This window comes from Mirounga leonina, unplaced genomic scaffold (genome assembly GCF_011800145.1).
Source record: "Mirounga leonina isolate KUSES-001 unplaced genomic scaffold, KU_Mleo_1.0 Mir_165, whole genome shotgun sequence".
In the NCBI taxonomy this organism is placed as follows: domain Eukaryota; kingdom Metazoa; phylum Chordata; class Mammalia; order Carnivora; family Phocidae; genus Mirounga; species Mirounga leonina.
The window spans coordinates 19,125,465-19,150,107 of NW_023270415.1; the positions used below are offsets into that span (position 1 = coordinate 19,125,465).

The following is a 24,643-nucleotide window of genomic DNA, read 5'->3' on the forward strand; positions in this document are numbered from 1 at the left end:
CTTCATAATTTTATTAATTTGGGTCCTTTCTCTTTTCTTTTGGATAAATCTGGCCAGTGGTTTATTGATCTTATTAGTTCTTTCAAAAAACCTGCTTCTAGTTTCGTTGATCTGATCTACTGTGTTTCTGGTTTCTAATTCATTGATTTCTGCTCTAATTTTAATTATTTCTCTTCTAATGCATGGCTTAAGCGTCATTTGTTGCTTTTTCTCTAGTTCTTTAAGGTGTAGAGTTAGTTGGTGAAGTCAGGATTTTTCTGTTTTTCTGAGTGAGGCTTGGATGGCTATGTATTTCCCCCTTACGACCACTTTTGCAGTATCCCATAGGTTTTGGACCAATGTATTTTCGTTCTCATTGATTTCCACGAATTGTTTAAGTTCTTCTTTGATTTCTTGGTTGATCCAAACATTCTTGAGCAGAGTGGTCTTTAGCTTCCAAGTGTTTGAATTTCTGCCAAATTTTTTTCTTGTGATTGAGTTCCAGTTTTAGAGCACTGTGGTCTGAGAATATGCAGGGAATAATCTCAATCTTTTGGGATTGGTTGAGACCTGATTTGTGACCCAGTATATGGTCTATTCTGGAGAAAGTTCCATTTATGCTCGAGAAGAATGAGTATTCTGTTGTTTTAGGGTGGAATGTTCTGTATATATCTAAGAGGTCCATCTGGTCCAGTGTATCATTCAAAGTTCTTGTTTCCTTGTTGATTTTCTGCTTAGATGATCTGTGTATTGCTGAGAGTGGAGTATTGAAGTCTCCTACAATTAACGTATTGTTATCAATGTGACTCTTTATTTTGGTTAACAGTTGGCTTATGTAGATGGCTGCTCCCATGTTGGGGGCATAGATATTTACAATTGTTAGATCTTCTTGTTAGATAGACCCTTTAAAAATGATATAGTGTCCTTCTGTGTCTCTAACTACAGACTTTAGCTTAAAATCTAATTTGTCTGATATAAGAATTGCTACCCCAGCTTTCTTTTGAGGTCCGCTGGCATGGAAGATGGATCTCCATCCCTTCACTTTCAGTCTGGATGTATCTTTAGGTTCAAAATGAGTCTCTTGTAGACAGCATATGGATGGGTCCTGTCTTTTTATCCAATCTGCAATCCTGTGCTGTTTTATGGGAGCGTTTAGGCCATTCATGTTGAGAGTGATTATTGAAAAATATGACTTTATTGTCACCATGTTGCCTGTGAGGACCTTGTTTTTATAGATTGTCCCTGTAAATTTCTGTTGTATATCACTCTTTGGGTCTTTCTCCTTTTACAGAACCCCCCCCCCTTAATATTTCTTGCAGGGCCGGCTTAGTGGTCACATATTCTTTCAGTTTCTGCTGGTTGTGGAAGCTCTGCATCCATTCTAAATGAAAGCCTTGCCAGATAAAGTATTCTTGGCTGCATGTTCTTCTCGTTTAGTATCCTGAATATGTTTTGCCAGGCCTTTCTGGCCTGCCAGGTCTCTGTGGATAGGTCTGACGTTATTCTGATGTTCCTCCCTCTGTACGTAAGGAATCTCTTCCCCCTAATTGCCCTTAAGATGGTTTCCTTAGTTCTAAGATTTGCGAGTTTTACTATTACATGCCGGGGTGTTGGCCTGTTTTCCTTGATCTTGGGAGGGGTCCTCTCTGCCTCTAGGACACGAATGTTTGTTTCATTTCCCAGATTAGGAAAGTTCTCAGCTACGATTTGCTCAAATATATCTTCTAGTTCTTTCTCTTTCTTTCCACTCCCTCTGGGATTCCAATAATTCTGACATCGGAACGCTTCATGGTGTCACTTATTTCTTTGATTCTATTTTCATGGATTCTGAGTTGTTTTTCCCTGGCCTCTTCTTTTCCCTTTTTTATCTATTAAATTGTCTTTCAGGTCACTTATTCTCTCTTCTGTCTCACTTACCCCAGCTGTTAGATTATCTAGATTAGATTGGATCTCATTGATAGCATTTTTAAGTTCTGCCAATTCAGCTTCCATTTCTGCCCTTAGAGACTCTGTGTTGCCATTAATTGATTTCTCCATTCTAGCCATTGTCTTCATGATTGCTAGCCTGAATTCCATCTCCGACATCTTGGTATATCTGCATCCATTTGTAAATCTGCAGCATAAGTCATAATCTCTGAGTCTTTTCTATTTTGGGGGCTCCTCCTCCTAGTCATTCTGTTGATGGGTGGTTGAGGGAATGTATAGAGTCCAAATTATTGACCAGAACCCAAGCAAGATGCACCTGTTTTGTAGGGACCTTAGGGTTGCTGGCCTCTTGTTTTCCCAGCCTGTCTTCTGGGGGAGGGGCCTGCCATGCTGTACTCAGGCAGCCCTGTTTAGGTGGAGTTGCCCTGCGCCCCTGTGGTGGGGGGATGGGCTCAGTGGGAACCAGTTTTGGGGGCTTTTGTTCTCTGGTGGCTTTCCGCATCTCTTCCGTGAGTCAGAGCAGAAGAGACCGTTTCCAACCCTCTCTCTCACAGCAGAGAGATCACAGTCTGTTCTTCAGTGAGCTCTCCAGGCCACACTGTCTCCGTTTCTGTCTGTGCTGCTATAAACTGCAGTGGCCTGGGTTGTGTTCCCCTCTGCAGTGCTCCCAGTCCTGCCTCCAGGTCGGGGCACGTCTCTGCCCTTTGTGCTTCTAAAACCGCCAGCCGCTCCCAGTTTACGCGCATGTGAGACCCCGCCACTCCGGGTTTCGATCCCAGGGGCTGCCCTAGAGTCCTTTCCCTGCCACTACCGGTCTGCAAGTCTGTGCCCGTCCCCAGTGCGCGAGGCTGTCGCTCACCGGCGGTGTAGGATCCCCACGCCCAGGCACCCTCCTGCTGCCATTTATCCTCCGATATCTGCCCACGGAATCATGGCTACCTGCTTTGTAGCTCAAAACCAACTGCCTGCAATATTCTGTTTGTAGAGATCCAGATCTTCTTACATCTCAGGCTGGTTTCGTGGGTGCTCAGAGTGGTCTGGTAGATATCCAGCTCAATTCCAGGGACCAGTTGAAATAGGGTTCCCTACTCCTCCGCCATCTTTCCCCCCCCTGAGAGTTTTCTATTTCTGCAGTTGATCATACCACATGGAGCTGTTTGTAGTGGCTCTGCCTAGTGAAATGGCAGAAGTCACAAAAGATATTTAAATCCCTTCCCCTGCTTCCTACAGGACATCTGCTCTCTGAAAGTGGGCTCAGGGGTGATTATTTTGTCCTCAATACTTGAAGCAATGGCTGGAAAACTAACAGCTGATAGCAGATGACATTTTGGGGGGAGTTTTAGAATCTCTCAGCTGTATCTTAGGCCACACAACTCATCTTAATTTTGTGCTTTAAATTCCACGTATTTTATTTAAAAATCTGTTTTAGAAACTGAAAGTGCTGATGAATATTAAAAAAACATAAACCCCTCCATGTTTATTTCATACATAACTCTCTCTCTACGTGTCTTTTTTCTAAAAGATTTTATTCATTTATTTTAGAGGGGGGTAGAGAGAGAAAGCACGAACAGGGGGAGGAGCAGAGGGAGAGGGAGATAATCTCCAGCAGACTCCACGGCACTGAGCACAGAGCCCCATGTGGGGCTCAATACTAGGACCCTGAGATCATGAGCTGAGCCGAAACCAAAAGTTGGACTCTTAGCTGACTGAGACACCCAGGCACCCCTCTCTACATGTCTTTGTATCCCATCGTTTAGCTCTGAAAGTCCAACTCTTCACCCAGAGCAAGTAATGATAGGGAAGATGTGTCAATAAAAGAAAAGCTCAAGATGTTTTGAAGTTGGCAAATGTGACTGTAAGAAGAAAAAGAAATTCTCTAACAGTGAAGGCTAGACCTTTCTTACATTAAATGGGCCATCAGATGTGGCTTTGCAGCTTAGAAGATTTAAAAAGAAACTAAAATTAGCAGTCAAAATTCAAAAATAAAAAAGGATGAAATTAATATTTGTAGTAAGATGTCCAAATTAGAACTCAGTTCATAAAATCAACCAATGAACATAACATTCTGTTGATGGTAGAAGCTAAAGCAAAGTCTGACTTCAAATGTGCCTGCAAATGGTTTCTATCTAGCAAAAGAGAAAAACTTGAATTCAGACTGTGCTTTTGTTTTTATGAACAACAACAGATTCTTTATTTACCCAAATATTAATAATCCACTCTACAATTCTTAAGGAAAATTGTAAAGTGACTAAAATGTAGACATTTAAGATTAAAAACCTACATGTTTACTTTGTAATGTGAAGTCCTTTTGTTTTTAGCCAGGGAGCCATTCTTTTTTTCTTTTTTTTAAAGATTTTCTTTATTTATTTGACAGAGAGAGACACAGTGAGAGAGGGAACACAAGCAAGGGGAATGGGAGAGGGAAAAGCAGGCTTCCTGCTGAGCAGGGAGCCTGATGTGGGGCTCGATCCCAGAACCCTGGGATCATGACCTGAGCCGAAGGCAGACTCCTAACAACTGAGCCACCCAGGCGCTCCAGCCAGGTAGCCATTCTTGTAGATTTTAATTCTTTGGGAAATATTTCTCTTCTCAAAGTTTATCCTGGGTGCATGGTACCCACAATGTGGAGATGTGTGTATAAGCAGTCACCCATAGGGAAACGAGGCTGCACTCAGGAAGGATCTTTACCTCACACTGGAGGAAATTCGCTCAGAATCTCCTGTGTAAACAGCTTGGGATCATGTTCCAGACAGTCCCCTGCAACAAAAAATGATCTGGCCTAAAAATGTCAATAGTGCCATGACACCCTGTTATAGATGAAGAAACTAGGCCTAGACAGGCTAAGTAATGTGTCCGAGGACCCACAGCCAGCAGGTGGTTGTGTAGCACTTGGCACCTAGAGGGTTCTCAATCAAGAGCCTTCTGCATCCAGTCTGCAGTGGAGGTTCAAGCGCACCTGAGTCATGACAACGCATGTAAATTTGCTTTTTTTCCCTTTACACTAAGCACCCTTAATTTTTTCCCTACTAAAATTGAGTTCAGCTGTCATAAAGAGTATAAAGAGCGTGGCTTATTTTTACCCCCAGTATAATTTCATTTAAGCATTGAAATTGGACTCATTTTTATTTTATTTTAGGCCCAGGATTGAGGGGCCTTAAATGATTCTTAGATTAGCTCTGTCTAATTAAGAATCTGTGCATTGTGTTCTAGATTATTTTCAGACATTGTGGCAGGCCAGTGTATTATCCTAAGTGTCTATCTCTGTCTCGTGTCATCTTTTTCCTATCAATTCTTTCTCCCCACTGATTTTATTTCAGAGATTTCTTTTGGTCCATGAATAATGCTTTTTAAACGACTAAAATAGCCTAGAAAGGGATGGGATGTATTTGAGAAGGCAAAATTCAGGTCTGATTATATATTTGACAAATAAGAAACAAAAAGGTGTGCAGAATGATACCCTAAGAGAAAGAATAAATAAGCAAATATGAATACCACCTTTTATATTAATAATATGTGGTTATATTTCCAATTAGAAATTTTACTTCTATACATTTTTCACCTAGGAAATGATTTGATATCATTTATAAAACACTCACTTTACAGAATTTATAAATCTGGAAAACAGTATATGTTTCTTAAGATGTATTTCATTAGATTTACAGTCTTTTTGGATTTGCATTTCTCATCATCTCATATTTGGGATACCCCCAATCCTCTAAACAGGCTTGCCTGCTGCTAATGAAATGTCCCTCACATTTCTCCTCCATCAGAGTACACTTTCTAAAATTTAAATATGATCATATCATTATCCTGCTTAAAATTCTTCAATTGTTCCCATAAACTTTTCAAAGCACCTGTTGAAACATGTGAAGACCTCCACCCACCCAGCATACTCCCCTTTCCTTCTAGGCTCCCCTTACTCAGGCCAAATGGAACTAGTTGTAGTTTCTTGTATAAGCCAGCCTTTTTGGTGCCTGGCTACATTTGCACTTGGAGTAAGCTCATTGCAGACTGTATACCCAATAAACTCACTTATTTTTCAAAATGCAAATAATGCCCCTTCTGTGAAATGTCCCTACATGCCTCTATTACAATACTTAACTATATTGTATTTTAATTATCTATTTACCCATCTTACTTGCCCACTAAATGCTGAACTCCTCCTCAGCAGGACCTTCCTGATCATGTTTGAACACTTTGTATTTTACATTCTGGTATATAGTAGATGCTCAATGAATATTTTTAGCGCAAGAGAGTGAATAAGTAAATACATACTGAATATATCAAATTACACTAGAGTCAAATTTAATCAATTTCAAGAGCTCCTCTTCATCTCTTAATCTTTTATGTTAAAGCATTCTATAAAGAGATTTATCTCAGAGTTTGGTTATGGAATACTTAAAATGTAATTGAGGTTATTATTAGAGACTAAACAGACAATTACCTATGTTCATTATTGTGGGGATTGAAGGATTATTTTGATAAGCAAATAGAATATAGAAATGCATTCAAAATAAACTCAAATAGCATGACTTGAAGTGCTGTGTTATCTCAAAATTTCACTAGATTGTAGACATATTTTCAGTGTTCATCAATCTGGTGGTGAATTACTGTTAGAGCAATATTTTAGAATCCCACTTCTAAAGAAGTCTTTTACCATCTAGAAAGAGGCTAGTGTCTGCTGAATGATTTCATATTTTATGTGTATATTTAGAGGACTAAGTTGAGCTTAGCTTTAGTCATGCTTACTTTAAAGAGAAAAAACCAATAATTGTCTTCCAGAAATGTCCTTCTGGTCATTTTCCTTTCCATGTAATTAGTTACCTGTGAGAGTCCTGTTATTTAGTTAGTATTCGTCATAATTTCCTGCCCTGAGAAAATCTCATACACTAAATTCCCAATTTTGCAGTGTGTATGCCATATAATATTTACAAAAACTGTGAGGTATTATTTTAAAACAACAGAAAATGTTCCTGAAATGGAGGCAGTGAGAAATCAGGTAGCCACGAAAAGACAGGTAATATTTCATCAAACCAAATTCTTTTTTTTTTAAAGATTTTATTTATTTATTTGAGAGAGAGAGAGAGCAAGCAGGGTGAGTGATGGGGAGAGGGGCAGAAGGAGAAGCTCGATCCTAGGACCCTAGGATCATGACCCAAGCAGAAAGCAGATGCTTCAAACCAAATTCTGATGGAATGAGTCAAATCAGTGTGCTGGAAGTCACCTTCCAGTTATCAGAACTTCACACATTGAGGGTTCTCCAGAAATGGCAGCATCTCAGTTTTATTCTTAGCTTTAGCACTGATTTGTGACTTTTGTTTGTAAAATAAGAAGAAATGGTTGCTTGCCCCTAGTGTCAAGGGGCTATGAGAGCTTCTTCTGATAAGTATAAAGCCATCTCTCTTTTGCCCAGAGTGAATTTAGAAGTAGTAGTAGGCTGAGGGACCACTAAAGACATGGGCCAAAACAGAAACAAACCAACACTATGGCAAATTCCTGAGGGAGAGCCAAGCTCTGGGAGAAATAAATAAGTACTTTACCTTGACATCAGATAATTTAAAAACAAGGTAATTTTTTTTAAAGACTTTATTTATTTATTTGACAGAGAGAGAGACAGCGAGAGAGGGAACACAGCAGGGAGAGTGGGAAAGGGAGAAGCAGGCTTCCCACTGAGCAGGGAGCCCTGTGCGGGGTTGGATCCCAGGACCCTGAGATCATGACCTGAGCCGAAGGCAGAAGCTTAATGACTGAGCCACCCAGGCGCTCCAAGGTGATTTTAAAAAATAGTCTTGAGGATTATCATTAATATTTTCAAATGCATTTTTAAAGTTTATGTCAAAGATTTAACATCCCATTGAAAAGAAATATGTATAGGTTTTTTTGAAATAATGTTCAGAGGTTACATCTGACAGGAGTCCACTGGAGGGCAGTATATAGCAAGAGTTATGGCTGGTTGCCTGGACTATTGATTTGTTTCAGAACATAAACTGATTATCACATTAGAGCTTAATTTTAAAAAATGACATACAGTTCTACTGTCTGTTTTAAAGTTTAATAAGATTTCCCACATTAGGTGCCTGGATAAGTCTGCATATTTCCATTTAGTGTGAAGAATGATGGGGCTGATTATATGTTGAAAGCATTTCTGTCTTCCTGACAAATCAAAGTGTGAATTCAAGTTTCTGTACTCAGTTGAGCAGTGATGCATTTCAATCTGGCTAGACTTTAATTTATACTGTTTCCCTAAGGAAAGAAACCAGGTTTCCAGAGGCAGCTGTCATTAATTGAAGTTAGGTCACACTGCCTCACACGCCTTGACCCCAGAACATGGAGTGCAGTGGTCTTGATCATATCAGCTGCCTGTGTAGCACACACTTCCTTGAAGAAGTGTATTTAATTTGATTTCTGAGAATAAATGACACAACTGTGAGATAGAGCTTAGAATTCAAATTGCTCATTTAACTGTAAAGAAATACTACAGTTGATGTTATAATACCTGCCTCCTCACCCATAGTTCCTTCCTTCCTCCAAAAATCCACCCATTTGCCATCTTCCATTAATTTACTCAATATTTATTATTCTCCTACAATGTATGTGCTATGCAAACCCTGAGGTTAAAGCTGAGCATGAAATTTCAATTCAGAAGAATGGATAAACTTTCCTCAGGATATTAGGACTTGGTGAGCCTTAGATGTTCCTCAAATAAGAATAGCAGATGTGTGTATAGCAATCTGAACCAGGCACTTGTTCTGAGCTCCTTTCTTAAGACCCTTGTGAGGTAGGTTCCATCACCATCATCACCATCATCATCCTCATCATCATCACTATCATCATCATCATCATCATCACCATCATCATTATCACCATCATCATCCCAATCATTATCACCACCATCATCATCCCCATCATCATCCCTGTTTATGGATAGGTACATTGAGGCACAGGAAGATCAAGTCCCTTGCCCATGGTCACCCCGTATGAATGGCAGAGCCAAAATTTGAGACTTGCTCCAGACCCCATGCTCTGAACAACTGATCAAGCTACACTTCTCCTTAAGAGCAAGGGTTCCAGGTGAAGCAAAAGTCAGCTTGGAAAATAGGTAATTTAAGGATGGTGTTTTGCTTTTGTGAAAGATAAAATGTGCTAGACAATTAAGGAAATGTTTTACCCAAGCTATTGCAGTAGGGAGAATGTTCACTAATGAATATCTCAAAGAAGAGGGAGAGAACTTAGTGGCCCAGACAGGACTCTCCCTTAACATCCATAAGGAACTCTGGCCCATGCATGGTCTGCTGTGGTAGTGAGTGCTTTGAGGTTTATATCAAGCCCTCGGGCTTCAGCTCACAGGGCTTCTTCATATTTTGAGGGAAAGGGCCAGCTGCCAGACAACCTAGAGTCCAAATAAGGATCTGGGCAGTGATCTAGACAGATTACACATCAAATAAGAATAATCTTTTACAACCACTTCTTAGAGCAGGCCAATAATCTAAGAAAAATTTTCCACAATAACTGAGAAGACCAAATTCTGTCTTTGTACCAGTATGACGTTTGTTAGAAATCTTTTTTTTTTTTTAAAGATTTACTTATTTATTATTTGAGAAAGAGAGAGAGCATGGGGGAGAATGGGAGAGAGACAATCTCAAGCAGAATCCCCACTGAGTATGGCGCCCAACACAGGGCTCCATCTCACGACCCTGAGATCATGACCTGAGCCAAAATCAAACATCAGATGCTTAACCGACTGAACCACCCAGGTGCCCCTGTTATGAAATCTTTTGAAAATCTTATAATTAATTCATTGTGGTAGGCAGGAAAATGGCCCCTCAAAGACGTCCACTTCCTAATTTCTGAAAACTGTGAATATGTTATGTTACACAACAAGAGGGAATTAATTCCATTGCAGAGGGAATTAAGGTTACCAATCATCTGACCTTAAAATAACAGGATTTTCTGGTGGACCCAACATAATCACAACGGCTGTTTAAATGTAGAAGAGAGAGGAGAGGAGTCATTGTCAGAATGATACAATGTGAGAAAGACTAACTGGTTATTGCTGGCTTTGAAGATGGAAGGGGGCCGTGAGTCACAGATTCTAGGAAGCCTCTCCAAGGGTGAAAAGGAAACAAAATGGATTCTCTCCTAGAACCTCCTGAAGGAATGCAGCCCTGCTATCTTGATTTTAGCCCAGTGAGACCCATTTTGGACTTTTGAACTGTTTTCAGCTACTTGGTTGTGGTAATTTGTTATAGCAGCAAGAGAGAAATAAGACACCCATCAAACTTAGTCAGCTTTGACCATTACAAAAAGACACACACACAAAAAAAATCCAGCACACCTTCCACAACTTTCTGTATTCATTTTGGTTTTGTCCTGCATTTTCCTCTTCTTATTCTGGAGCAACAAGTCATTTTACCTTAGGGCAAAACTACTCTCATCTCCTTAACACAAACGCATCCCTTATAGTACAATTTCTCAAAGTGGCAAAAATGAACACGTTCTTTAACAGACCTAAATACATACTCTCTCTATACCATAGAAATAAGAGGCAAAAATATAAACAAAATTACGCTTAGTAATTAATGTTTCAGTATTCCGTCTTACTTAGAAATAATCTAGGCATCTAGTAAATATTGATTGATTAACTCAATTTAATATCAATACAAGGTTTAAGTTACTTAAGATTACTAAATTCAAGTTACTAATTACTAAGATTGAAAATCTTAGAAATTATGTTCAAGTTGACATATTACAAAATGCTGATACTGCTTGTAATTAGGAGTCTGCCTCATTTGATGTTCGACTGCTCCAGGCAAGTTGATAGGAAAGACCAGGTGCTTCCTCCTTTGCTACTGGTGGAAAGTTTGAACCATGCCAAGTCCCTGCCTGCATGTAGGAAACTTCACTCCAGCCCCTTCCCCTAACCACCATAAAAGACCCAGGCCAGTCTCCTTGTCCTCTTATAAGCCACTTTGGACTTGTTTGGCAGGCCTGCCCTGCTCTCTCCAGAAAGCCTCCTAATGTGAGTAATATTCCTACCTTCTTGGCGTTCCTGTGGCATCATCAGTCTCCAATCTGAACCATATTTTGGGTGGATGTCCATCTTTTCTTTGCAAGAGTGTCTACAACACTGTCGAAATAAAATTTGTCAAAATTATGATTCAATTTTTGTTAAACATATTCATATTTTTAATAATCTTAAACATTTAGTAGAAGTCATATCTTTTTCAATCAGCAAACTTATATATGTTTAGGAAAAACATACCTAAATAGAAAAAGGTCTACATGTATATTATACTTAACCTTGATCTAATAGAAAATATGTAGCTGCTTTTAATTAAATCAAAATGAATCTTATCTGCCAAGGATTTACCTAAATTATGTGCACTTGAATTCTTAAAACATTTCTGGGTTCATTTCTATAAGGAAAATATTTGAGGTGTATTTTCCTTGGTATCTGGAAATTTTAGGAATATTCAGCTTACATAAGTGCTTTTTATCACTAAGTCAATCAGAGTAGGGCTCCTTTCAGAGATTTTATGATCTAATTTATTAATACCATGAAAGGTAGGAAAATATTATATACTTACACAATGAGATGTAAAGACCTTCCTGAGTTTCAGTTATATAAACATACAAACAGATACAAATGGAGAGCTTATAACTTTATTGTAAAAAATTTAGCTATGAGAATAAACACAGAAACAAAATATCACTGGTCTAAATAGGGTTTTATTACCAGTGGGTACAAATTCTTAGCTGTTTTTAGCTCAAGACAGGGAAAAAGATAAACAGAAAAGACTAACACCAGATTCGTTGTTGTCTTTCAACCTAGAAAACAAGATCTCTATAAACCATTGATACATTTACAGAAATCACAAAAATGATCAGACCATGAAACCAGAAGAATCTGTGCAGATATGAAGCAAGTACTCAAAAGGTATCAAATCAAATCTTTATCATGCTATGAATGGACAAGAGTCCAGAACACAGGATTAGGAACTGAGCTCACTTTTGGGTCCCTGGATTATCACACAGGAATGAAGCACAAAAGCTCTGAAGGGGTCTCATTACCTGGTAGGAGTAAACAGGATCCTGAGGCAGGGACAGATACTATCTGAGTCGTGGCACCAAACCCTGAAAGACAAAATGCTCCAGACAGTTAAGGAAATAATTTTATTCAGGCCATTGCAACAGAGAGAACATTCATTATGATAAATGTCTCAAAGAAGATGGACAAAACTTGGGATTTTATAAAACATGAGAGTCTTTCAAGAAGAATGGAGATGGGTCTTAATTCAGAGTATGAACGGACATGGTAGTCTTTTGCAGTTAGCTGGTTAGCTGTTTAGCCATTTTGTCACTTCTCAAACAAAGAAGAATTACAAAAGGATAGGCAGGTTTCTCAACTGTCACTGCTCTCAGGAGCACAGGGCTCAGATGAAGTTCAACATTGTCACTTTATAATAAGCCCTTTGCTTCATCACTTCTTTGACCATGGAACCCTGATACACATAGGCAGATGGCATAATCCCTGGGAGGGCTTTCTATGACTTGTATAACATCAGATACTATATGGACATTTTGTATCATTCAAAACTATTTTTTATGTACTATATGATTATGTATTTGAAGATTTTTTTAAAAGAAAAATACATTTGTTGCTTATAAAAATTTTTAGAGTCAGCATGAAAAACAAATTACTAAACAGAAAATCATCTTTTAATTTATTTTTCATTGAATTTGCAGGGTGGGTAATTTAAGTGATTTTAAGAGCAATAAACATGTTCTCGATGCATCTGCTATGACTGAAGGATAACGCTGGTTAGGACTTCCTGTGAATCTACTTAAAATGGGCAATTTTAGCTTTCTCTCAAGAGGAGCTTTGTGAAAGGAAGGGCAGAGGAAAACTTTGTTCATCTGTGAGAACATCAGGGACCAAGGGAGATTAGATATTATGCATAACAGTTTGAAAAATATTGAACAAGTTGGATTGCCAGGGTGGCCCTTGGCATTTCAGTCTGTAGAGTAGCAAAAACAACTCAGCAAACTGATAGAAACCATAGAATCCTGCAGAGTGGTGTTTCTGCTGAAGCCTAATAATTCAAGATGTAGAAGTTTTCAGAAATGTTCCATGTGTGAGGAAAACGAGTATTCTCCAGTTGTCGTTTAGGGTTCTATGTATGTCGATTAGATCAAGCTGGTTAATCATGACATTCATGATTATTTTTTACCTATTTTAAAAATCTACTTGTTCTATCCGTTATGGGAGATATGTCAAAAATCTCCTTCTGCAATAGTGAATTTCCCCATTTCTCCTATCATTTTTTGATTATATTTTTGAAGTTATGCTATCAGGTACAGAAGAACTTAGAATTGTTTTATCCTTCTGGTCAGCTGAAACTTTTATCATAACGAAAGCATTTTATTATAGCAAGAGTATTTTTGCCCTGATTTCTATTTTGCCTAATACTACATATATTAGTATAGGTACCCCAATTTTCTATTGGTTGGTATTTGCCTTATATAACTATTTCTATCCTTTTATTTTCAACCTTTCTTTGGTTTTCAACCCCTTATGTGTCACTTCCTTTTTGCATATAGCTGAACTCTGACTCCATATATGAAATTTTCTGCCATTTAACTGAAGAATTCAACTATTTTCATTAAACCATTTAAGTGTATTGTAAATATTAATATATATATATATATTTACCCATATCATTTTATTTTGTGCTTTTTGTTTTTCTTAATTTTTCTTTCCTATTTCCTCTTTCATTTCATGTCTATTTTTAAATAGACTGGGAGCTCTTTCCATCTTCTACCTTTTCCACCATGTTTACTCTTAAACTCATAACCTGCATATTTAACTTAGAAAATTAAAACTTAGTCAATATTTTTTATCATTCTGGATCCAGCCAGGAAGAGAGATACCACTGTAAGTCTCTCAGTACAGGGAATTTAATACAAGCAATTGGTTACAGAGGTAATGGGAATGCTAAGAAGTTATATAGAGGATAGTAATTCAGAGTTGAGTGAGAGCAAGAAGTTGGCCTCTGCTTCTAGGGTTGGAGGGGCAATGGAAAGAGAGGTCCAAATTTTATAAATGGTATAACTTCCTATTAGGTCTTCAATTCCTACTAATTTACGTTCAATATCTTTCATCTCTTCTCTGATGGCTAGAGATGTTGAACATTTTTTCATGTGTCTGCTAGCCATTTGTATGTCTTCTTTGGAGAAGTGTCTATTCATGTCTTCTGCTCATTTTTTGACTTGATTATTTGTTTTTGGGGTGTTGAGTTTGAGAAGTTCTTTATAGATCTTGGATACTAGTCCTTTATCTATAATGTCATTTGCAAATATCTTCTCCCATTCCGTGGGTTGCCTCTTAGTTTTGTTTCCTTTGCTGTGCAAAAGCTTTTTATCTTGATGAAGTCCCAATAGTTCAATTTTGCTTTTGTTTCCCTTGCCTTTAGAGACATGTCTTGAAAGAGGTCGCTATGGCCAATGTCAAAGAAGTTACTTCCTATGTTCTCCTCTAGGATTTTGATGGATTCCTGTCTCACATTGAGGTCTTTCATCCATTTTGAGTTTATCTTTGTATATGGTATAAGAGAATGGTCCAGTTTCATTCTTCTGCATGTGGCTGTCCAATTTTCCCAGCACCATCTATTGAAGAGACTGGTTTTTTTCCATTGGATATTCTTTCCTGATTTGTCCGAGATTAGTTGACCATAGAATTGAGGGTCCATTTCTGGGGTGTCTATTCTGTTCACTGATCTATGTGTCTGTTTTTGTGACAATACCATGCTGTCTTGATGATCACAGCTTTATAATATAGCTTGAAGATGGGCATTGTGATGCCACCAGCTTTGGTTTTCTTTTTCAACAATCCCCTGGCAATTCAGGGTCTTTCCTGTTTCCATACACATTTTAGAATTGTTTGTTCCAGCTCTGTGAAAAATGTCGATGCTTTTTGGATAGGGATTGTATTGAAAGTGTAGATTGCTCTGGGCAGCACAGACATTTTAACAAAGTTTATTCTTCCAATCCATGAGCATGGAATATTTTTCCATCTCTTTGTGTCTTCCTCAATTTCTTTCATAAGTGTTCTGTAGTTTCTAGAGTAAAGATCCTTTACCTCTTTGGTTAGGTCTATTCCTAGGTATCTTATGGTTTGGGGGCTACTGTAAATGGACTCAACTCCTTAATTTCTCTTTCTTCAGTCACATTGTTTGTGTATAGAAATGCAACTGATTTCTGTGCATTGATTTTGTATTCTGCCATGTTGCTGAATTGCTGTATGAGTTCCAGTAATTTGGGGGTGGAGTCTTTTGGGTTTTCCACATACAGTATCATGTAATCTGAGAAGAGTGAGAGTTTGACTTCTTCTTTGCTGATTTGAATGCCTTTGTTTCTTTTTGTTGTCTGATTGCTGAGGCTAGGACTTCTAGTATTATGTTGAACAACAGTGGTGAGAGTGGGCATCCCTGTCATGTTCCTGACCTTAAGGGAAAAGCTCTCAGTTTTTCTCCATTGAGAATGATATTCGCTGTGGGCTTTTTGTAGATGGCTTTTATGATATTGAGGTATGTTCCCTCTATCCCTATATTTTGAAGAGTTTTAATCAGGAAAGGATGCTATATTTTGTCAAATGCTTTTTCTGCATCAATTGAGAAGACCATATGGTTCTTGTCTCTTTTGTTAATGTGATCTAGCACTTTGATTGATTTGTGAATGTTGAACCACCCTTGCATCCCAGGATTAAACCCCACCTGGTCCTGGTCAATAATCCTTTTAATGTGCTGTTGGATCCTACTGGCTAGGATCTTGGTGAGAATTTTTGCATCCATGTTCATCAGGGATATTGGTCTGTAATTCTCCTTTTTGATGGGGTCTTTGTCTGGTTTTGGGATCAGGGTAAGCCTGGCCTCATAGAATGAGTTTGGAAGTTTTCCTTCTATTTCTATTTTTTGGAACAGCTTCAGTGGAATAGGTATGATTTCTTCTTTAAATGTTTGGTAGAATTCCCCTGGGAAGCCATCTGGCCCTGGACTCTTGTTTTTTGGGAGGTTTTTTATTACTGCTTCAATTTTGTTACTGGTTATTGGTCTATTCACATTGTCTATTTCTTCCTGTTTCAGTCTTGGTAGTTTTTAAGTTTCCAGGAAGGCATCCATTTCTTCCAGGTTGCTTAATTTGTTGGCAAATCATTGCTAGTAAAAATTTCTAATAATTGTTTCTATTTCCTTGGTGTTAGTTATGATCTCTTCCCTTTCATTCATGATTTTAGTGATCTGGGTCCTTTCCCTTTTCTTTTGGATAAGTCTGGCCAGAGGTTTATCGATCTTATTAATTCTTTCAAAGAACCAACTCCTAGTTTCATTGATCTTTTCTACTGTTTTTCTGGTTTTTATCTCATTGATCTCTGCTCTTATCTTTATTATTTCTCTTCTCCTGCTTAGGTTTATTTACTGTTCTTTCTCCAGCTCCTTTAGGTGTAAGGTTAGCTTGTGCATTTGGGATTTTTCTACTTTTTTGAGAGAGGCTTGGATGGCTATGTATTTCCCCCTTAGGACCGCCTTTGCAGTATTCCATAGGTTTTGGACTGATGTGTTGTCATTCTCATTAGTTTCCATGAATTGTTTAAGTTCTTCTTTAATTTCCTGGTTGATCCAATCATTCTTTAGCAGGATGCTCTTTAACTTCCAAGTGTTTGAATTCCTTCCAAATTTTTTTTTTGTGATTGAGTTCCAGTTTCAAAGCATTGTTGTCTGATAACATGCAGGGAATAATCTCAATCTTTTGGTATCAGTTGGGACCTGATTTGTGACCCAGAATGTGGTCTATTCTGGAGAAAGTTCCATGTGCACTCAAGAAGAATGAGTATTCTGTTGTTTTAGGGTGGAATGTTTTGTATATAAGTACAAAGTCCATCTGTTCCAGTGTGTCATTCAAAACTCTTATTTGTTATCTTCTGCTTAGATGATCTGAGAGTGAAGTGTTGAGGTCTCCTACTATTAATGTATTATTATCAATATGATTCTTTATTTTGGTTAATAGTTGGCTTATGTAGTTGGCTGCTCCCATGTTGTGGGCATAGATAGATATTTACAATTGTTAGATCTTATTGGATAGACCCTTTAAGTATGGTAGAGTGTCCTTCTACATCTCTTACTACAGTCTTTGGTTTAAAATCTAATTTGACTGATATGAGAATTGCTACCGCAGCTTTCTTTTGAGGTGTATTGGCATGATAAATTGTTCTGAATCCCCTCACTTTCAATCTGGAGGGGGCTTTAGGTTCAAAATGAGTCTCTTGTAAACAGCATACAGATGGGTCCTGTCTTTTTATCCAATCTGAAACCCTGTGCCATTTCATGGGAGCATTTAGGCCGTTCACATTGAGAGTAACTACTGAAAGATATGAATTTAGTGCCATCATATTACCTGTAAAGTCCTTATTTTTTATAGTCTCTTGCTCCTGTTTTGTTCCATATTTTTTTTCTTTAAACACATCAGCATAATTATTGTATTCTGGATTTGAAAATTCTAGTGCCTTATGTTTTTACAGGTCTGATTCTGTTTTTGGTTGTTTTTTTCTGACTCTCATTCATGGGACTTATTATCTTATGGATTTTAAGATATTTTTTATTGTGAACTTGTATTTGTTGGAAGTTTTTCTGAGAATTCTTTAAATCTGGGTATGAGTATCTATTCTTCAAGGAGTTTTTATGTTTGCTCCTACCATTACCCAGGATATTACAAACTCGCATGTACTTTATAGTTTTTGTTTGCAGTTTTTAGGGTCATGAAAAGATTGCAAATCAGACCCTAAATCTGTGCGGACTCTGGCCAGTGATTAAGAAATCTCAGGGAAAACTTTTTTCTTTTTTTTACCTGTATCTACAACCAAGACTGAAAACTTTCTTGACAACTGCTTTTGTGGAAAAGTTATTTTTTCTCCTAGTTTGTCCTGTTTATTGGAGTATATTTCCTCCAGAATCCTGACTTTAAGCCAATGACCTTTGATCCAACTCCCTTCTCTACAAAGGCCCAAGGCTTTTTCCCCAGTCCCACTTGTGCCCTGAAGCTCCAGGCTTCAAGGTGGGGGTTGCTCCTAAGCATCCCACAGAGTTGGTGCTCATTCTCTTCCCTCATCTCATGCTTCTGCTTTGCTCCTCTTCTACATGTTTTATTCCCACATTTCCTCACAGACTTATTTAATATTCCAAAAGAATTTTAAAAATATATTTTATTAAGTATTTTTAGAAGTTACATATAGAAGGTAAAAATTCTAGTCCTAAAATAAAAATATTGGAATAACAAATAAAGGAAGCAATTTCACAAACTTTTCTTTAATAGTATAGAAATACTATTCAAAAGCTATATCTTTGTGTTTGTTAATATTTTACTCCCCTTACTATGCATCAAGCTCTTTGCTAAGCACTTTGCATACATTATCTAATTCAATCCTTGTAACGACTCCATGAAATAGATATTATTATTACTATCACCCCATTTTACACCTTAGAAAAATGAAGTTCATAAATATTAAGTAACATACTCCAAATCATGTAAGTAATAAGTGTTAGAGATGCAGTTGAACCCTGGACTCTCTGAGTATAAAGCCCTTTTTTTTTTAACAATCATACTTTGTTTATTCAGCAAGAGAAGACATCTGAGAATTTAAGTGAATTTACCAGGTAACTGAAACACGCCCCTTCCAGTACCAATCTTTTTGCTTTAATCATTTTATGTATTTTTATTTTATTTTATTATGTTATGTTAGTCCTCATACATTACATCATTAGTTTTTGATGTAGTGTTCCATGATTCATTGTTTGTGTATAACACCCAGTGCTCCATGCAGTATGTGCCCTCCTTAATACCCATCACTGGCTGAACCCCCTCCCCTCTAAAACCCTCAGTTTGTTTCTCAGAGTCCATAGTCTCTCATGGTTCCTCTCCCCCTCTGATTTCCCCCCCTTCATTTTTCCCTTCCTACTATCTTTTCTTTTTTTTTTAACATATAATGTATTATTTGTTTCAGAGGTACAAGTCTGTGATTCATCAGTCTTACACAATTCACACTGCTCACCATAGCACATACCCTCCCCATTGTCCATCACCCAGCCACCCCATCCCTCCAACCCCCCACCACTCCAGCAACCCTCAGTTTGTTTCCTGAGATTAAGAGTCTCTTATGGTTTGTCTCCCTCTCTGGTTTCATCTTGTTTCATTTTTTCCTCCCTTTTCCTATGGTCCTTGTCTTGTTTATCAAATTCCTCATATCAGTGAGATCATATGATACTTGTCTTTCTCTGATTGACTTATTTTGCTTAGCATAATACCCTCCAGTTCCATCTAAGTCAATGCAAATGGCAAGATTTTGTTTTTTTGATGGCTGCATAATATTCCATATATATATATATATATACATATACACAGACACACACACACCACATCTTCTTTATCCATTTTTTATCCATTCATCTGTTGATGGACATCTTGGCTCTTTCCATAGTTTGGCTATTGTGGACATTGCTGCTATAAACATTGGGGTGCATGTATCCCTTCAGATCACTACATTTGTATCTTTGGGGTAAATACCCAGTAATGAAATTGCTGGGTTGTAGGGTAGCTCTATTTTCAACTTTTTGAGGAACCTCCATACTGTTTTCCAGAGTGGCTGCACCAGCTTGCTTTCCCACCAACAGTGTAGGAGGATTCCCCTTTCTCCGCATCCTTGCCAACATCTGTCATTTCCTGACTTGTTAATTTTAGCCATTCTGACTGGTGTGAGGTGGTATCTCATTGAGGTTTTGATTTGGATTTCCCTGATGCTGAGCGATGTTGAGCACTTTTTCATGTGTCTGTTGGCCATTTGGATGTCTTCTTTGCAGAAATGTCTGTACATGTCTCCTGCCCATTTCTTGATTGGGTTATCTGTTCTTTGGGTGTTGGGTTTGATAAGTTCTTTATAGATTTTGGATACTAGCCCTTTATCTGATATGTCATTTGCAAATATCTTCTCCCATTCTGTTGGTTGTCTTTTGGTTTTATTGACTGCTTCCTTTGCTGTGCAAAAGCTTTTTATCTTGATGAAGTCCCAATAGTTCATTTTTGTGCTTGCTTTCCTTGCCTTTGGCGATTTTTCTAGGAAGAAGTTGCTGTGGCTGAGGTCGAAGAGGTTGCTGCCTGTGTTCTCCTCTAGGATTTTGATAGACTCCTGTCTCACATTTAGGTCTTTCAACCATTTTGAGTCTATTTTTGTGTGTGGTATAAGGAAATGGTCCAGTTTCATTCTTCTGCATGTGGCTACCAGTTTTCCCAACACCATTTGTTGAAGAGACTGTCTTTTTTCCACTGGACATTCTTTCCTGCTTTGTCAAAGATGAGTTGACCATAGAGTTGAGGGTCCATTTCTGGGCTCTCTATTCTGTTCCATTGATCTATGTGTCTGTTTTTATGCCAGTACAATACTGTCTTGATGATTATAGCCTTGTAATAGAGCTTGAAGCCCAGAATTGTGATGCCACCCGCTTTGCTTTTATTTTTCAACTTTCCTCTGGTTAATTGGGGTCTTTTCTGGTTCCATACAAATTTTAGGATTATTTTTTTCCATTTTTTTGAAAAAAGGTGATGGTATTTTGATAGGGATTGCATTAAAAGTGTAGATTGCTCTAGGTAGCATAGACATTTTCACAATATTTGTTCTTCCAATCCATGAGCATGGAACGTTTTTCCATTTCTTTGTGTCTTCCTCAATTTCTTTCATGAGTATTCTATAGTTTTCTGAGTACAGATTCTTTGCCTCTTTGGTTAGATTTATTCCATAAGGTATCTTATGGTTTTGGGTGCAATTGTTAATGGGATCAACTCCTAAATTTCTCTTTCTTCTGTCTTGTTGTTGGTGTATAGGAATGCCATTGATTTCTGTGCATTGATTTTATATCCTGCCACTTGACTGAATTCCTATATGAGTTCTAGCAGTTTTGAGGTGAAGTCTTTTGGGTTTTCCACATAAAGTATCATATCATCTGCAAGAGTGAGAGTCTGACTTCTTCTTTGCCGATTCAGATGCCTTTTATTTCTTTTTGTTGTCTGATTGCTGAGGCTAGGACTTCTGGTACTGTGTTGAATAGTAGCGGTGAGAATGGGCATCCCTGCCATGTTCCTGACCTTAGGAGGAAAGCTCTCAGTTTTTCCCCATTGAGAATGATATTTGCTGTGGGTTTTTCATAGATGGCTTTTATGATATGGAGGTATGTACCCTCTATCCCTATACTCTGAAGAGTTTTAATCAAGAAAGGATGTTGTACTTTGTCAAATGCTTTTTCTGCATCTATTGAGAGGATCATATGATTCTTGTTCTTTATTTTTTTATTAATGTATTGTATCACATTAATTGATTTGCAGATGTTCAACCAAACTTGCAGCCCAGGAATAAATCCCACTTGGTCGTGGTGAATAATCCTTTTAATGTACTGTTTAAAACCCATGTTTTTAACCATACTTCTATAAAGTTGAGTACGTAATAGAATGAGTAGGCTGTGCTACACCCAAATAGTCTTCACAAAATATTACAGAAGGTTATTTGAGTCAGAAGGTTATTTATTACATTTATTGCATTTTTAAATTTCAAAATTTTAAATTCCACTTTTCTTTGAACTCCATTTATATCAAAGACTTCACTGGAGTTTGGCAAGCTCCCAACTTCATATCTGCCTTATCTGTTCTTTTGGTCTTTTTGAAACTCTCACACTTAAAGCATGCTAAGTGACAGGTAAATAGGTAAGAAAAAGAAAAAGAAAGATGACAAATCAAACAGAATTTTAGATGGCATTTGCAACTCCTGCTTGAGATCCTCTCCTTAGCATACTTTTTTGAAAATATGATTATGATAGTGACAAGTCTTTTTTCTACGAATATGAATCCAAGTTAATATAGGTCACATTGCAAATCAAAAACAACAACAAAAAAGAAACACAAAGAAACCCACAAAAGACATTGAGTAAGGAGAATGGGAGTCAGACTGAGTAAGGAGAATGGGAGTCAGATTCTTAAAAAAAATTATTCCTAGTCTGAGCTTGAGTTTACCTTCAGTAAATTTTTTATGTGTGATCATTAATGAGAAATCTGCAAAGCAGTAGAAGGCTAGGCTCAAGAACAAATGAAAAAACAAAGAAATGAATATTTAGAAACTTCATACAGAGATTTAAAAAAAGGAAATATTAAATGGAGAATGGACAATATTGCTGATTAATCACTACAGCAGGCATAAAGCAACATGCAGAGATAAAAATGCTATAGGACAGCCTGAGGAGAGCTCAAGTCTCTCCAGTTCTTGTTGTACAATGAATGCAGAATCATTCAGCAATTAAATGAGTTTTTGTCATTACCAAATGTTAAAATTCCCTCTCTCCCTATGCCTATGAAGAAAAATATCTTTCATTTTCTAGGATCTTTCAGTTTTCACAGCTAATGCTAAAAAATTGAAGTGATTTTCATGAAATCCTTAAAGTTTAGTTCAAAAAGGAGAATGCCATTACTATGCATGCTCTTTGAGAAATATTCAACCTTCTCTTTAATCTAATAAAGATGCCTAAAAATAGAATATTACTGCTACTGTTACAAAATGACAGTGTGGAGAAGTAATATATAAATAAGCAAAGCAGCTTAGTTTTTCTTGGTAGTTGAATCCTGAGGTTGCTTCAGTCCAGGAAACTCTTTTGTATCTAATGTTATCTAGTATGGAAGATGGGTATCATTGGCATTGAGAGATGAACAGAGTTTTCAGATGTTCTTTATGTACAGAAGTGTTAGAAAGTGGGAAGACTAGGAGACAGGAATCCTGGTATCTACTTATGATTGTATCATCATAAAAAACCCCTTTATGTTCTAGGTTGGTGGAATTGCATGTTGTGATATACAAAGGGATGAGCTTACTGAAAAAGCAAAACATTCTATTAGGAATCTCTGCACCGACCAGGACAACCAAGCACATCTTTTACTCCATAGCTCTTCAAACTTCAATGACTTGTGTCTACAGCCTGCAGCAGAACTTACAACAGGGTTCCTGTGAGTCACAGTTCCTACCCAGGGTACAAACCCTCATGTGCATTAACACTTGCCATAAGTAGTACAGTCTCACCCTACACCATCCATGCAGAGTTCATGTGCTATTTATGCTCAGGAAAGAAAATTACACAATCTTATTCAACTGAATATTCACATTGACCTCTGTCCCCTCCATATAGTCCACTGAAATGACTATAAGGAAATTTAAGTTAGAATTAATTCATGATTGTCCTGAGATGAGAGGAGAGAACAACTGAAGATCAGAGATCAACTACACTTACCATGGTGAGTACTGTGCAATGTGTAGAATTGATTCACTATGTTGTACACCAGAACCTAACCTAACATTGTAGATCTATACTTCAATTAAAAAAAAAATTTCTTGGGGTGCCTGGGTGGCTCAGTTGGTTAAGCGGCTGCCTTCGGCTCAGGTCATGATCCCTGGGTCCTGGGATCGAGCCCCACATTGGGCTCCCTGCTCAGTGGGGAGTCTGCTTCTCCCTCTCTCTCTGCCTGCCTCTCTGCATACTTGTGCTTTCTCTCTCTGTGTCAAATAAATAAATAAAATCTTTTTAAAAAATTTCTTAAAGATGCAAAACCAAAGGAGTGATATTGAAAAATAAATTAGAGCAGAAACTAAATTTCAAAAGAATATTAGGAAAGTGTCTACAATAGAGGTAGCAGCTAGTGCCATAGCCATGAAAAAACTATAGAAAGAAAGAAGAAAGAGAAAGAAAGAAAGAAAAAAAAAGAAAGAAAGAAAGAAAGAAGAAAGAAAGAAAAGAAAGAAAGAAAGAAAGAAAAACTACAGATCAAGAGCTTGTAAGAAGGAAGATAAGAATTGATAGGTGATTTATTAAGGAGTTATTTAAAGAAGTATTTTGAGCTTGGGCTATCACCCCCATCACTTGCCATCATCTCCTCAATGCATTCTGATAGTTTCTAAGATAAAATGGTAACAATGATCTCTAAAAATGTCAGCTGATCTGTGTGAGGAAGAGCTAGGGACCTGAGTTTAAATATAGGCACTCCAAAGTAAAGCCCTTTTTGCTGGTGTTTGGTGGGGATTGGAGTTTGGTGGGGTACCTGTCTCGCCAAATGACAGGTATTCATGTACATGGAGACTATAGTCAACCTTCCCATTCAGGTGAGAAAGTTAGTAGGAAAATTAGACTGTACATATTTGGAACATTCATGCTGTATACCACATTAACAGCTCAGCCCTTTATCCATGAATGAGAATAGACAACAATCATTCATTTTCAAGGACATTAAAGACAGAAAAGAAAAAGACAACTGACCTTGGATAAAACAGACAATTGAGAGATCAGAAGAGAAATTTAAAAAAAGATCTTGTTAATATGCTCTGAGAGATTTGGAAAGATAATGATCTATAAAACAAGAATTAGTGTACATATATTTCAGTAATTTATGAACACAGTGTTTGACCATGTACCCTCATGGTGGTGGAGATGGTGTGAAAAATGGCAAGCAAATACAGAATTACTATTATTAGGTTTATTTTTTAAAGTAGGGTGGGTGAAGCAATTCTGCAACTATTTTAGTTATATTATAGGTTCAAGCAAATAACTAAATATGTTGATGTTTTGAGGAGCCAGGAAGAAAGGTCACATATGTTTGGAAAGGGAGAAGGCAA

At 37.6% G+C, this 24,643-nt stretch overlaps 1 long non-coding RNA gene across 3 annotated transcripts in view; it reads right to left on the reverse strand.

The window, feature by feature from the left end:
* Positions 1–24,643, reverse strand: part of LOC118014900 — a 160,271-nt gene that overhangs the window by 68,106 nt on the left and 67,522 nt on the right. For all 3 annotated transcript variants that reach the window (XR_004680415.1, XR_004680416.1, XR_004680414.1), the window contains 2 exons: positions 11,977–12,039; positions 10,942–11,032 (listed from right to left, as the gene is read on the reverse strand). This is a non-coding gene — a long non-coding RNA (uncharacterized LOC118014900). The remainder of the gene's footprint in view (positions 1–10,941; positions 11,033–11,976; positions 12,040–24,643) is intronic.